The 14,741-nt window shown below is 39.4% G+C and overlaps 1 protein-coding gene and 1 long non-coding RNA gene across 2 annotated transcripts in view; one reads left to right on the top strand and one right to left on the bottom strand.

Moving 5' to 3' along the window:
- Positions 1–14,741, bottom strand: part of INPP4B (inositol polyphosphate-4-phosphatase type II B) — a 347,812-nt gene that overhangs the window by 29,127 nt on the left and 303,944 nt on the right. The window lies entirely within an intron of this gene.
- LOC121069082 overlaps positions 10,944–14,741 on the top strand; it is a 40,490-nt gene continuing 36,692 nt past the window's right edge. Inside the window, exons 1-3 of the long non-coding RNA XR_005819236.1 lie at positions 10,944–11,838; positions 12,513–12,577; positions 14,371–14,514. This is a non-coding gene — a long non-coding RNA (uncharacterized LOC121069082). The remainder of the gene's footprint in view (positions 11,839–12,512; positions 12,578–14,370; positions 14,515–14,741) is intronic.

Raw genomic sequence — 14,741 nt, 5'->3', positions numbered from 1 at the left:
TGGCTCGGTGTTTCAAAATACTAGATCTCAGGGAAACGGCTGCTGATTTACACCAGTTAAGAATAAATGACCCATGGATTCATTCACTGCTCTGTCCCTCATACGCTATGGTTTGCAAGTGGTTCTTTGAAAGGTCACTTAATCCTCCTACCTTTTAAAGTGCAACCGACTTCACAGAGCAGTTGAGAGAGGGGTTAATTAAGAAGGGCTAGGCAAGCATTCAGCTGTTTTATAAGACTCTTAAAAGCACATTTACCTTTGGACTTACTTCACATGCAGGAATATCCTGAGCTGGAAGTTAAGCAGAATTTCTTGATAAACCATCGCCTCCTTTTTTCTGGCATCATTCATGCAGAGAAAGAGCAATTATTATTTTGTACCCTCTGTGGAAGGGCAGTGTTGCTCGAGTGTCAGACACCGCTTATTGTCAGCTAGACACGGGGCAATGCTCAGCCCTGAGAAATTTGCCCTCTGACACTTTCAAAGCCTGTAACCCCTGTATGTGTTCCTCAGATCTCAAGAAAGGTCTCAAGCTGCACTCAGGCAGAGTTTTCGTGCCCAGTGCTGGTGTCAGAGTAAGCTTGTTATTTCAAGAGGATTAACTTGGTTAATCCTAACTTGGCATTAGCATTGTGGTTACTCCTTAAATAATCTTCCTTTTCAGTACGATGAGCTTCTGCTTGCCGATTAGTCCGATTCTTTGTTGTTGTTATGGATGGCACTTTTTAATTATTTTTATTAAGTCTCCATCTCAAAGGACCAGAGAACACAATAAACAAATAACCCAATAATAGTAATTCCATATAATATTGGGAACACGTGCTACAGATTCGGTTTATATTAGAACACAAACCAGCATGATACTAGCAACAATTAAATTCTGGTATTTTTTTCTAGATTCTTCAACATACATTAGCAACAGGGAAAATTTTACACATGAAATTAAATCTAGAAGTACAATTCTCTCAGAGTCTGGATATTACAGTGAATGCAAGCTACATCTCACATGACAGCTGTGGATTTAACAGACGAGGAATAGTGAAATGTAGTCCCATTTGCTGCCTTCCACCACTAAGCACAATACAAACCTGGTTACGAGATGTGGCCAAGTAGTCCGAGATGAAAACGGTTACAGATATAACCAAATTCACAGAAGACATTGACTAACTCATTTCATGAGATTTAGTTTGCTCTCTTCCCTTCCTGTTAAAATTCAGGACTAGTGAAAAAAAATCCCCATCCATAAAATTTAAACTACAAAACCCCTTATATTCAAGTACTGAAAACCTATACCCAAAGTTGGCAAATTCAGCATAATGTGTATTTATTAATCAATAATAAATAAATCAACTGTAAATTCTTATACAAGCTTCTGGATAATGCTATAAGACATTTTGTAAAAGCCGACATATATCTGAACTTTCCACCCTTCATTCCCCTAACTTTTAAAGGAGGGCATCAACTTTAGCACAACATATTTTCCACATTAATTCCTCTATCCTGAGACTTCATATTCACTCTGTTTTATGAGACACAGTGATAACTCTCCTATCATAACATCATTTGAGAGGAGGTGAATAAAAACATGAATGCCAGGAAATTAGGAGGCCAGAGTTTGACAGAAAAACACTAACTACAACAAAATACATGCTAAATGGCAAGCACTCTTTATGCTTGGTCTTTAACAAATGCTACATTAAATACAGAAAGAAAGCCAGATTAGCAGAACTGTGCTCAACTGCCCACAGACCATACCTGCTCTGTGCAATTCTGTGCTTTGATGGAGAGTCTTAAATCATTCTACAAACATGCTTCCATGCGAGGAACAGAAAATCATTATAGCACTTTGATAAAAGGAGTCCTGAATTAAGAACTTGTAATTGTGTCACATCACTTCTAGGTATGATGCTCCCTTCAGCTTTCTCTGCCACTTAATTCTGGGGGCTGGGGAACCAGCAATCTTATTTGCTTTAGTTACACTGCTTCTGGGAGTTAGTACACCTGGTCAGTCTCTTCAGCGTCTTACCAATCCTGTAAATGCTGAACAAAGAAGTGGAGAGGAGTGAGGTATTGAAAATGTGCCTGTTAAACCATGGTCTAGTTAAACAATAATACATAGGCAAGGCAATAGGTCTTTATATTATTCAGTCTAAAGTGTATGATTATAAAAACAACAATGTCTTCAGCAACTCAGAGCAAGGGAAGTAGTTTTAGAGGTTAAAGCTGTTATGCATCAGTTTCAAAATAATACTTAAAAAAATCCACAAAGAGGTAGACAATTTCTTTCCATTATTAGACATCAACGTACACTGAACAAGGGGAAAACTTCATAGCAGTGCTGGACACTATGACCACTGAAGTCAGTTAGAACCTGGCCTTGCAACCTCATTTGTTTCAGCATCATTTCTGCAGGCTTCCTGGAATAAGAGCTCTCTTCATTATACATGTTTAAAGTGTCAGGAAAAGAACAATTTTAATTTCTGAGCAGGGTCAGGAGGAGTTATCACAACACAAATAAAAGCAGCTGCAATATCCTGGAGGAAGAATGGTGGTGTATTCTCTGGAGTTCACTTGATGATTTAGTTATGCTTTGTTTCATGCTGGCACATCTGAAACTCAGAAGCTAAGAATGTTAAACTGGAAACTGCTCTGATGTGCCTACAAATACAGGGCTTTTTTAATGAGTCATTTTCTAGTCCCCTTATCTGGATTCAACAGACACTTAGATCAGACTTGACTGGCTGTCATGTAGCCAGTGTAACATCCACACAGCTCTGGAGGTTTTAGATGCCTATGGCTTATTTTAGCAGAACCTTGATGCCCACAGGTTCTGTGAATTCTGAATTTACTTATTTGATGGCTACTAAGCAACTACACCATACTGTAAATAAAAACCCTAGTCCAAGGGGAAAAAAAAAAAAAGTTCTATAAAGGACGTGAAAAGCCAGGCTTTAGAGTTAAGAATAGACTAATAGGAAATGCTGCCTGAAGGAGAGCAGCAGTTGATACAGAATACTAGAGACTCTGGAAACAAAGTGGAGTAAAAGGACCCAAAGATAGCACTGATGTTACAAACTATCAAAACTCAGCAGCTTCAGTGCACAAAGATGGTAGTGCTGAAGTGAGTAACTGTCTCCAGTGACAGGTGACTTCCTGAAGAATGCGTTACCGTTTCATAAGGACAGCTTTCTTTTCCAATCTCCTTTTTTTTTTTTTTTCCTTCCACCTTCCACTCCTTCTTACTAGAACTCTGCTAAATAATCAGGTCAAGTGGCAGAGGAATAAAATAGTAGAGAGAATAAACTAGTCACATGAGTTCTTACATTTCTTCTTTGCCCTTGTAGAGCATTTATGTTAAAGGTCATGGAAAGTAAGTTTCTATTTGTTCCCATAATTTTATTATATGCAGTAAAGGCATACAATGGTTCTTCTTTGTCAAATGCAGTGTAATGCGTTCCTGTTCTAGAAGGCTGTTTGCTTAGTTCTCCAGTCTTTTCCAATGCTATCAATCTCATACCATGAACAATTTTTCATAGAGAAGCTTCAAAGGTAGTGTTTGTTATTAATTAAGAATAATGTTTAGCAGCTTATTCTGTGTTTCTGTTTACATGGGTCAATTTTTTACATCCTTACTCATAAGATAACTCATTAAAAGCAATGATAAAATTACATTCCAGCTTTCTCGTTAAGAGGTCAAATCTTGATGCCCCAAGTAATTTTTTATTTGGACTGTATTCAATAAAGACACCCACACATACACGTAAAAACAACTGAACAAAAACAATTGCTGTGCAGAAAATCCTATTTTGTTGAAAACTGATCTAACGTAAGTCAGCTTTTATTTAATTATCTGAAAGCCAAATAAGCCTGGCTTAAAATGAGAGTCCAAACAACCTTTTACAAAGGCTTAACTATATTGGTTAAAACACAACTCACGTTGAGCAATACAGTTTGGGCAGGAATAAATACTCAGGAGGGCTTGTAGCCTGTTCAGGAAATTTACTATTTGAAGGTGAACATAATACCCAACAAAAAGGAAGTATTGGCTGCCCAATTTGTGCAACATCAGGAACTAGTCTGCTCAATCAGTGAGCATATTGAAGTTTACAATGACAATAACAGTATAACTCAGGAATGAGTTACAACTCACACGTGACTGACACAACTCACCTCTCCTCTGACTAGGTAGGCACCACTCTTATCCTATCCTGAAATATTATTTTTATCCCCAGCCTGTTTAGGTCCTAAAAGTGACTTCATTGCTCTGTGCTGTGCTAGAAAGTTCGTGCATTGATCTTTCTTTGTGTAGGCTAGCAGTGAGAGTGAATCAGGTGCTACCATAGAAAAAAAACTGTATTTGCATTTTACAAGGAAACATAACCATTAGAAGGTGATTGGGGCTTATGCACTGAGGAGTAATAAAAAGCATATACAGCATTTTGGACCACACTGAGAACAGTCTAGTTAGTGTAAAGAGATCCAGCTTAAATTGTTCAGGCAAAGTTTTCAGGAAGGAAACTGTTTAATTATATACACCATTACCAAATATTCTTGAACCAACTTCAGTTGACAGCCGCTATGGAATACGAGGGATATTTTTGTTGCCATCCTTTGAAGGAAGTGATAAGCTCAGAAGGCATCCTGTACCAGACTTTTCTCCTTTTAACACCCTGAAGGCAAGCTCTTCCTCAGAAGTGAACTTAGTTTCTTGTTTTAGCTTGTGGCAGCTGAGTAGGAACACGGAACATGACCTCCCATGCTGTATCTTTCCTCCAAGCAACCTACTCAAGCTATTTCTGCTGCAGTCCGTTTGTTTCCCAAAAGATCCACTATAATTAGTTGGACACGAGGAAAATCTAGTCAAGATTAAAGAGAGGAAGTCACTGGGACAAATTTGTCTGTTTGTTCAGTTGGCTCATGGTTGGTGGTTTTTTGAGGGGAGGGCAGTGGAGGTTAAGGAGTGAGGGTGCATTGTCTTTTCTTCCTTCTGGAAAGTTATGAAGTGACTGAGAACAAGTTAAACATCACTCAGGAGTGAAAAAGGGAGGGAGATGGGCTCTACTGCCCCAGTTTTCATCTCATTAGGAAGGATAAAAATAGGTCCAATCTGCAAACCTCAAATCCATAATCCACATATGGCAAGAGCTACAGCACACCAAGATTCAGAAATCTGGATTCAGGGATCCAGCCCTAAGAAATCGGTACCATTATATAATATTAAGTCCTACAAATACTAAAAGCAATTCAGTGGAAAATATGAAAGTTGCAGGTAACGGGCATATTTTTATGGCCTCCAACTGCATAGTTAGAAAATCAAGCAGTCCCTAGTGGCCATAGATATAAACAATGAATGAGCTCTACTAATTAGCTTTAACTTACAAGTGCAAATCAGGTTAATTAAAAATAAACTTCACTACATTGCAGCACTGAACACATCCCTTTTCTTAATTCAAGTACAGATGAATGGATACAGAAAATTTGATCTATATGTGTTCGCTGGGTTAATTAAAAGTCAGGCATACATCTGCAGTACCAGACAGAATTTTTCATTTCTATGAGGGCTGTTGGAAACTTGAGATTAAGAAAGATGAAGGAAAAAAGCATCTGATCTCTGTTAAAGTGAAAATGTTCTTTACACCAGGAAATCTACAACACAGCTGACTCACAAAGGAAGTATTAATGACTGCCACACCCTGTCCCCAGCATTGTCTTTCTCTGCAGACCACCGAGTCTTTGGCATGAACAAGTTTAATTCAAGCACCTTACAGTAGTCCAATACCAGAGCAATTTCACCTTTAATGCACTGAGCTACAAACTGCAGAGGTTCAGCCGTGTCACGCAATTAAGAGAGCCTGGTCACAGTAAGCTCAGGGCACAGACAGGGCAGACAGCTGAACACAGCGCCCTTGTCACCACTTCTGCATTCATGGGCTGTTGCTGGGACAAGCCAGTACTGTCTGCCCAAGAACAATCTACGCCCAAACCCAGCCTGTGTTAGCTGTGAGCAGTGCTCTTGCCAGGATGCTGCAACTTGCCTTTGCAGGGATTCCAGCGTGCCGCTGAAGCAGGTGTGCTAGACTTTGCTCTTGTTCCTGCACCATGGGCGTTTGCTTGCAGGCACGAACTCCTTCTTGAATTAGTTTATAATCAACTTCCTGCTTGGGAGAGTAAGCAGCACTGGACGCAAAATGGCTAAGCAAATCTGCACCTCAGTTTTTGAAAATCTTGTTGGCAGAGGTTTTAAATATACCTTCAGGTGTACTGGATTCTCTTTCACCTTTCCAAGAATATGTTTTTTAAGAGACTACAAATGATGCATTCCCCAACATGCTGCATAATCTGTTCATAACAGAGGTGTGCCAGCAAAGGCAGGCAGACCTCCTCCACTGGGGAAGCCCCTAAATCACCTTTCTTAGCACAAATTCAAATATGACCATGTCTTAACTAGCTGGCATCCACAGCTTCACTGGACAACCTCTTCCAGTGCCTCACCACCCTCAGAGTAAACAATTTAATCCTCGTATCTATCTAAATTTCCCCCCTTTTAGTTTAAAACTATTCTCTCTTGTCACCCTTAAAAACTAATCTCTACCTGCTATTTTCCAATATAAAGAAATCTTAGCTAAGAGAAAGACATCTATGATGTGGGACAGCCTATTGGTCTGTCAGTAACCATGCCCAGTTCTGTTTCAGCACTACAGAAGTGTGTGACAGAGCAGATGCAACCAGCTTGATGGTTTTAAAATAGCACTATACAATTTCACTAGGCTAAGAGCTCGAATAGCATTTAACACACACATTCCCATTTATTTCTTAAAGTATTTCCTTGCCAGGTGAGTTTTTCTCAACTCTAATGAGGACTTCAGAAGCAGTTACACAGTCTTTATGTATGCTTTAAGCAGAGGAGAAATGCCAAGAAAGGTAAAGTAATTAGGTCCTTGGTGTGAAATTAGCTGCTAGACTGCAGGCATGGAACGAAGGAGAAAGCAAAGGTTCTGGAGAAAATTAATTCTCATATGCAGTGATCAAGGATATAAACTCCATAGCATCAGGTGATAAAAAAATGTTCCAGCTAGTGGGAGTTAAATAAAAAAAAAAAAAGATAGTAACAGCTAATGACATGTCCACTTCTGCACATGAAACTGAAGGCAGGAAAGTCATTGTCTTAATACCACCTCCCTCTACAGAGGAACAGTCTATATCAAACTACTGTGTGTGTCAATTATCTGCTTAATTGCCCTTATGTGTTACCATATCCAGCTTTTAAAGGGTTGCAATCACATTTTTGCCAGTTGTTTTCCTCAGCAAACAGATCTGTCTATGCTTGTGATGCATTTTTCCCAGCTTTTCACTGTCTTACTCTACAATGCAGTATTTACATTTCATGGCTTGGGTGACTGCTTAATTTCTGTCACTCCTCCACAGCTAACAGAAAATTCCTCATTGCTTACGCATTATAGTTGAAACAAGCATCTCCACACTACTGTCTGTTAAGTACATCAACACAGACTGATCCATAATTGAATTAAATGAGAGTCATTTTTGCTTTGTTTGTAAGGGTAAGTAGAAGCAAAAACTCTTCTGAGAAAACCAGAAAAGATTTTCAAGGTCTATGAGAAAAACAGAGTTAAAGTGGCCCCTTAGGACACATTGCAGCCCAATTACACTGCTATTCTTCAGAAAATATTCGTGCACTGATAGACTCAATAGGATGTTTTAATAGATCTCTGCGCAGGATTGAACTTATAGCTGCACAGGCTCAAACTATTCTGTGCATGGAGCACGGGCAGTGAACAGAAACAATGCTGCACCTGGAGGAGAATCCAGGACTACACAAAACATGCACAATATATTTTGTGGAAGCAACATTACAGAGGCTTATTCTGAACTTCAACGCACAGAACATGTTAATATGCATAATACTTTCCTCCTTCCCAACACGTCTGCATGCCCACTTGAAAATACTGTCCATTTCAAATTTCTGTGTTTGGTTTGGATCTCTGGACCCACGCTTGCTCTATCCTTGATTAAAGGTCCTGATGCTACAGTCTCAGTGCTGTACAGTAACTGTATATGTATCTATTAATGTTGGACACATCAAGAACTTTATATATTTTGAAGGACCTGCTTGTCTGCAGCTCACCTGCACTATTTAAGTACAGGCACACAGAGTAAGTCACACACTTTGGGCACATACTGCTTTCATTGCACGTATATAATAAAATTGTTTTATTTGACAGGCTGGCTGAGCACATCACAGTGTGGTCAAAGGATGAAAATGACTGTCAAACTCTAACTCTAAAATGCATTGAATTTGGCACTATAAGCCTGGTGGCATTATGGGACCGTTTCATGCCCATAGAAAGTTGTGGCGTTATACTGAATCCCCCAGGCCCAGAGCACCTGAGGAATCCTCTCCTTCTCTGGTGAGCTCTGGTGACAACACCAGAACCCTGTAGTACATACGTAAAAGCCATTTCAGAATCTTGGGCCAAAAGTACCGTCATGCATCAACTGATCCTAGCTAACTGCAGAACAAGAAGTTTTCAAGTGTGTCTCTTCTTTTTCTGCAGCCTCAATTTCCTCTGCTGCTACCATCATGGAATACACAACATCATTATTATATCAAAGTTCTTGGTACAAAATTAAGAGAAGGTCTAGATCAGCCAAGGTTTATAGAATATTCAAGGGAGAAGAAAAGGATAGACAACACCATTCTGCAAAATACAACACCACACTTCAAGTTCATTTTTATCACATAGACCAACAATCATTTGAAACACATGAATATGAACTTGTGAGCGTACCTAACTTGTATGGCAACTGCTACCTCACTACTATGAAGTATTTCCTCTTATGCAGTCATGACTCATGGCCTGTGAACTACAAGAATCAATAGTCAGTGTAAGAAACTTTCAGTGCTTTGCTATATCGGGCACTAGAATACAGCCTGTGGCCTCAAGCCCTGGCAAAAGTTCAACAAGTTTCAAGAAAACAGAAATTAATCCTTAAGAATGTCTTTTAGATCCCGTATATGCCAGGACATTACAGCTTGTATGTCATACATTAATTTAATAGACTGTGTATGTGAAAGAAAAGGCACTGCTATGCACAAGTTAACATTTACTAGATTCTAGAACCTGAACATGTATTTTTTTTTTTTTACAGGTTTTATATTTGATATGTCAGATGTGTATTCAGCTGAGGCACATGTCCAGTAAATGTGAAAAAATGCCACCACAGTGTTCAAAATCCACATACCTTGTTTATTTTTTAACCGTTGTTAATTGTGTAACAAGGCTTAGATGGAACTGAAATCTGAGGACCACTATCGCCTGAAGAGATGAATACAGCTGTTTACATTCATGGTACAGACCAAAAGGACATGATTTTGTTTTCTTTGAAGTATCAGGAAGGTTGCAATAAGGTGATACTGTCCTCTACAGAGTTTCCTGAAATGTGACACTGTACTGTTAAGCTACAGAATAGATGGTTCTGAACAGCAACAAAAGAAAATATGCAACACTTTGATCCAGAAAAAAATCTTTGCCTAACATTAACTATTCATTACCTTGATGTGTAAATGCTAAGTGAACCCCCACACCATGCTCAAAGGAAAAATGGTTCATTCAGATGACATACTTAATAAGTGGCTCTTGCAAACTCGAGAAACTCCAAGAATATAAAATCAGGGTAGAAAACATATTATAAAATCTGTAGATTTTAAAGCATTCATTAATTTTTAACAATAGCTTCCTTTGCTATTTGGTATCTAATATTTGTTGAGAAAGACAAATGTTTGAAAAGTGTGCACACAATGCCAAAGAGAGAACCTTTTCAGGTTTTACTGCCTGATGCAGCATATTTGCAGCCTCTGGAAGAACAAGCTGACAGGTTGGGCTGCAAGAGCCAGCAGAATGTATTTCAGCAGTTCAAGGAATTTAATAAATGCTGTTGGTTTTGTAGCTGAAACAACTATCCACATATATATCCTTGAATCTATACCAGGCAGATTGTTCTTTTCCATTCTATATGAGGTTTAAAAAAAAAAAAAAGAGAGAGAGAGAGAATTAAAATGTGCTCAACTTTTACATGCCATTAGGCTACAAAGTGGACAAAATGGAGGCCTCCGAAGTCACGAAGCTCTTAAGTTTTCCTGGCAGCATTGCCAACAAAGAAGTTTGATGCAGTCCCCCTTGGAAATGCTAACTGCCTACAAAAATGGCATGTCCTCTGCCACCACAGGTGAGGCATCGTTCCCTACGGGGAGCCACTCCTGCGCACCCCGTCCCGCAGGCAGCTGTTTGTGCAGCACCCCCTGACCCTTTGGATCTGAAGGGCAGCCGTCCGCGCCTTCCCTCAAAACAAACACACCAAAGGAGGAGCAGAAAGAGCATGCATCACAAGTCTAATTAGAACAAGATTTCTATCTAGAACAAGGGAGTATTTAAAGCTCTGATTTTTAAGGCAAAAGGAGAAAAAGCATTAAAAATAGATCTCACCTTCCTGTGAACTGGCTCCTGACAAGACGAAACCATTGCTTCTGGAGTCTTCTCGATTCCCCAGCGGCCAGCAGTTTCCAGGCGGCTGAATCCCACAGAGCCCCACCGGCCCCTTGGGGTGACAGCCTGGTTCCTGGTTCTGTCACAGCTTCGGAGGTACTGGCTGTGGACACCTGGAGCCTCCCTGCAGCCCACTGCATCTCAGACCTTGTTTGGAGGTGTTGCCTCTCCCCACACGAAGATTCCAGAAGGTTCTTTTCCCTCCCTTGCCAAGCCTTCCAGAAGGTTCTCTACCCCGCCCGGCCTTCTAGAAGGTTCTCTCCACACACCCCTCAGCACAGGGAAACAGCGCTGAGGACCAGCCTTCAGCAGGAGGGTCACAGCTCACCATTTGCACCTGCAGGCCGCCTCCCTATGGAAAAGAGCAAGTGCAATGTGGAAACCTGTCCCCATTAGTCCCTAATACACACCGTGAGCCCTTGAGGAAGGCAGGTCAGAGAGCTCCTTATGTAATGGCTGCCGTGTGCAGACCGGCAGAGGCACAGAGGAACGAGAGATGTCGAATCTCACCAGAAGCTTTTGCTTTCTGCCTATCTAACTGCCTTTCAAGCCACAAATTAATTTACTGAGGTATATCTTACAGACACCACTTCTCTAGATGTTAATGATGCTCCTGCCTGCCTGCCTATGTGTGCTGTCAATGATAAAGCGTCTCTCTGTGAGGCACTGAGCTGGTGGGCAGTGAAAGCGTCTGGATCGATGGCTTCCTCTGCTTTGCTGCCTCCTCTGGTGCTGGACCCAGCATTCTCTGCTTCATTTGGCATCAGAGGGATTAAAGTCAAGGCTGCTTTCATTAGTGATTACATCTGAAATATATCTGGAAGAAAAAAATCCTCTATGTTCAGTCCCAAGATGTTTAATGTTCCTGGGAGGCATCAGTTGGGATGGTTGCTAAAAACCTACATTTAAATAGCTGTATCAATTCTGTTCCATCCTTTGCTCTTAAATGACTGAAAAGTGGAGGTCATTAAGAACAGGCTTCTCAGAAGTGCTGAAGATTCACTATTTCACTGCCTCTGAAGAGTGAATCCCCTCTTCCTGCAAAGCCAAAGGAGGCCATTTTGGAAGAGGACAGGCCAGGGGAGATTTAGGGCAGCCAGCTGACAGCCATATATTTGGTTGCCATTGCTTTTTATGTAACCGCAGATGTGAAAGCACCCACCTAACTCCTTGTCGGCACTGCAGTGAATACTCTTTAATTTCAGAGCAAGTCTAGGCAACTCCTCATGCTTCTTTGAGGCTCTGAGAAGTAGGTCCCTGAGGAATTCTGTACATGGTATTCATGCTGCTGCTTTATTTGACAGTTTAATCTGGATGTTTAATGTATTTTGTCTGTTTGTTCTTTCTCTTGAAATGGCAGCCTGGCATTCCCTCTCACTGCTGCTCTGAGTCACAGGGCTTGCAGGTGTATGACTGATGGCCATACCTACCGTGTTGTCTGTGTAGCTTTCAAAAACAATGTGTTTTTAGCTATTAGAATACATTATAGCTTGGCACACTCTTTGCTATTGATTTAGCATGTGGAGAAGGAGTCAATAGAGTCCCTATATGAAATTGAATACCACACATTTTATTTACCTTTCATCTTGAACCACCTTTCCCAGAGTAAAAATTTAAAGTGCATATACAGCGTGGCAAATAGCCAGCTTTCAAAATTACTGTCTTGTCTGCAAGTGGATTAAGGATTCCAACTGTAAATTACTTTTTTTTTTTTTTTTTAAAGTCACTCCAGAGTGCAAGAAGTTCTTCCTGATTATTAAAAAGTATTTTTGGTACTGAATATTTGGAGACTGGCAACACAAAGCAGACAAGAATTTTTATCCAGACAACACTATGTTTGCTTGCTTAAAACATAAAAATTGCTTTTGCATACTTAGAAAATTCTTAGAAATACTTATTCTAATACATCTTAGGTTCCCCTTGCTTTAACAGCACCCTTTTTTTCCACAGCTGAACAACACTGACAGCTGGCTACTACTGTGGTTAGGATTCAGACAACATAACTTTGGCTGCAGGTATCTAATCTAAACTATTTTTCAGAAATCCTGATCTAGTTCCTTCCTAACTAAGAGAGAGATTAGTATATTTATAGGATAGTTCACGCACTTGTGAAACAGTTGGACTTAAGGTATCTCTGGTTGTGGCCATTTATCTCCCAGGAATGTAAATGACAACTAGACAACAAAAGTTTGGTGACATGAACCTACACCTCAGTTCTCTGCTTTCACATAAAAACCCTGAATATGTATTTCAACTTGCTGGTTTCAAATTGCCTACCCTAAACTACGGATAACCTCACATGAACCTTATGAACCTGTGCTATTTCCTTTATCCAAAGATAATCAAGCCTCAGCTTGTATCTCTAATGCTAAATGATTTGGGTTGGTGCTCTGAGGAAGCTCACAGATTAGATGTGACACTAAATGTCACACTAATGGGGCTTTATACATGCATAGGATCTCACTCATAGATCAGCTGGAAATTTCCCTGAGACAAATTGGAAATGGCTTTAGGATTTTTCTTGATCTCAACTATGTGGGATTATCCAGGTATATTTTACCTGCTCCATAGCATATCATAACAAGGGTCCAAGGTACTTAAGATAACTGCTGGATTCTGCAAGTAATTAAGTGTATATTTCTGAAGAGTAAAGTCCTTCAGTCTAACTGAAGTGTTTGGTTTTGAAGTAGAGGTACTTTATTATAATATAAGGCACAGAGGACTCGATCATTTCTTCTGGTCTTAAACCCCAGGAAACACTGTAGAATAAAGCTCATTTTCTTGAGTGGAAATTTGTACTCAGATAACCAGATCAGCATTAGGGAGATTGGGATTAATTCAACAATTTGTTTTATGATTTAACCTTAGTCTACCATTGAGATATTTTGAAAGTGATTTGATAGTGGTATTGTTTTTAGCTTACTGTAGTAACAGTACAGTAGCTTTACAAATATGCTTTCTTGATTTTATCATCGCTTAATAACAACCATCTCCTTCCAAACAGATATGGTTGGATTCTATGTATTTACTTCAACCTTTCTGACTTAGAGACGTAATAGGAATCTCCCTGTTTTGCCTAGGGTAGCCACTGGGTTTATGTAAAACTAAATACTTTACTTTTCATTTATGTTCTTTCATCTGTTGTGATAAGATTGTACGTGACATAGAACAAGCGCAGGTTTTTTTTTCTTATTTCCATCTTTTTGGGCTATCATTTCTCTTGTTCTTTGTTATGATAAGTTCAGACATAACTTGCTATAAAACTATTTGTAGGGAAAATAAATGAATTATCAACTACCTACTGACACAACTAAAAAACATTGAAGTGGAATAAAGAAATGATCCATCTTAAACTCAGTAATTTTTAAATTTAGTAGTCTTAATACCTATTTGTGAAAGAAATGCAAACATCCAACTTCCTATTGGAAAACATATACTGATGCATGGAATTTATCACAATTCTTTCAGCTAATCAAATGAAATAAAGTATTAAATTTAGATTGCAGTCTCAGAACTGATAGCAATGTATTAGATCTTGTATCATTTGCAAAATCTCAATACAGTTAGCAACTTGGAAAACTGTGATCAGTAGTCTTTTCACTGCTGAGGTCTACTTCTCAACCTCAGGAATATATTATTGCAACGATGGTAATTTGCTGTAGAATAAGGCACAGAGAAAAATGTGTGAGGTCTCTCTATTCCCACTGGTGCACAATATATATACATAGTTATGAAGAAAAATATATATTACTGTGCACTACACTGATTGCCTTATACTTTTGCCCTTTTGCTTTATGTCCTTTTCCAGACAGTGGAGGAGGATGAAAATTATCAGCCAATAAAAACTGTAGCAAATACCAGACAAAGTAATAGAGGAGTTCAGCATACCTGCCGGCATTCCAAGGTCAAGCTCTTGTGACTCAGATTGCTATTGGAAAACAAAGTTGCATAGGTACGAACCTCCAGCTGCTTAAAATATGGGTAGATATAACACATTTCTATCTAGTTTGTGTGCTGAACTGGAATTTAAGTTGCCTTAATTGCTATTCATCTTTATTTTGGTGTTTCAATAATGCATTACATTAATAGCAGATATTATTACACATTTCCTTCTCATACATGGTCATGTACTGAGCAGTGCAGTGGGATAAAATGATTGAAGAAACTGTTGAAGTGGAA

Source organism: Cygnus olor, chromosome 4, assembly GCF_009769625.2.
Source record: "Cygnus olor isolate bCygOlo1 chromosome 4, bCygOlo1.pri.v2, whole genome shotgun sequence".
In the NCBI taxonomy this organism is placed as follows: Eukaryota; Metazoa; Chordata; class Aves; order Anseriformes; family Anatidae; genus Cygnus; species Cygnus olor.
This window is presented reverse-complemented; position numbering and strand designations above follow the sequence as displayed.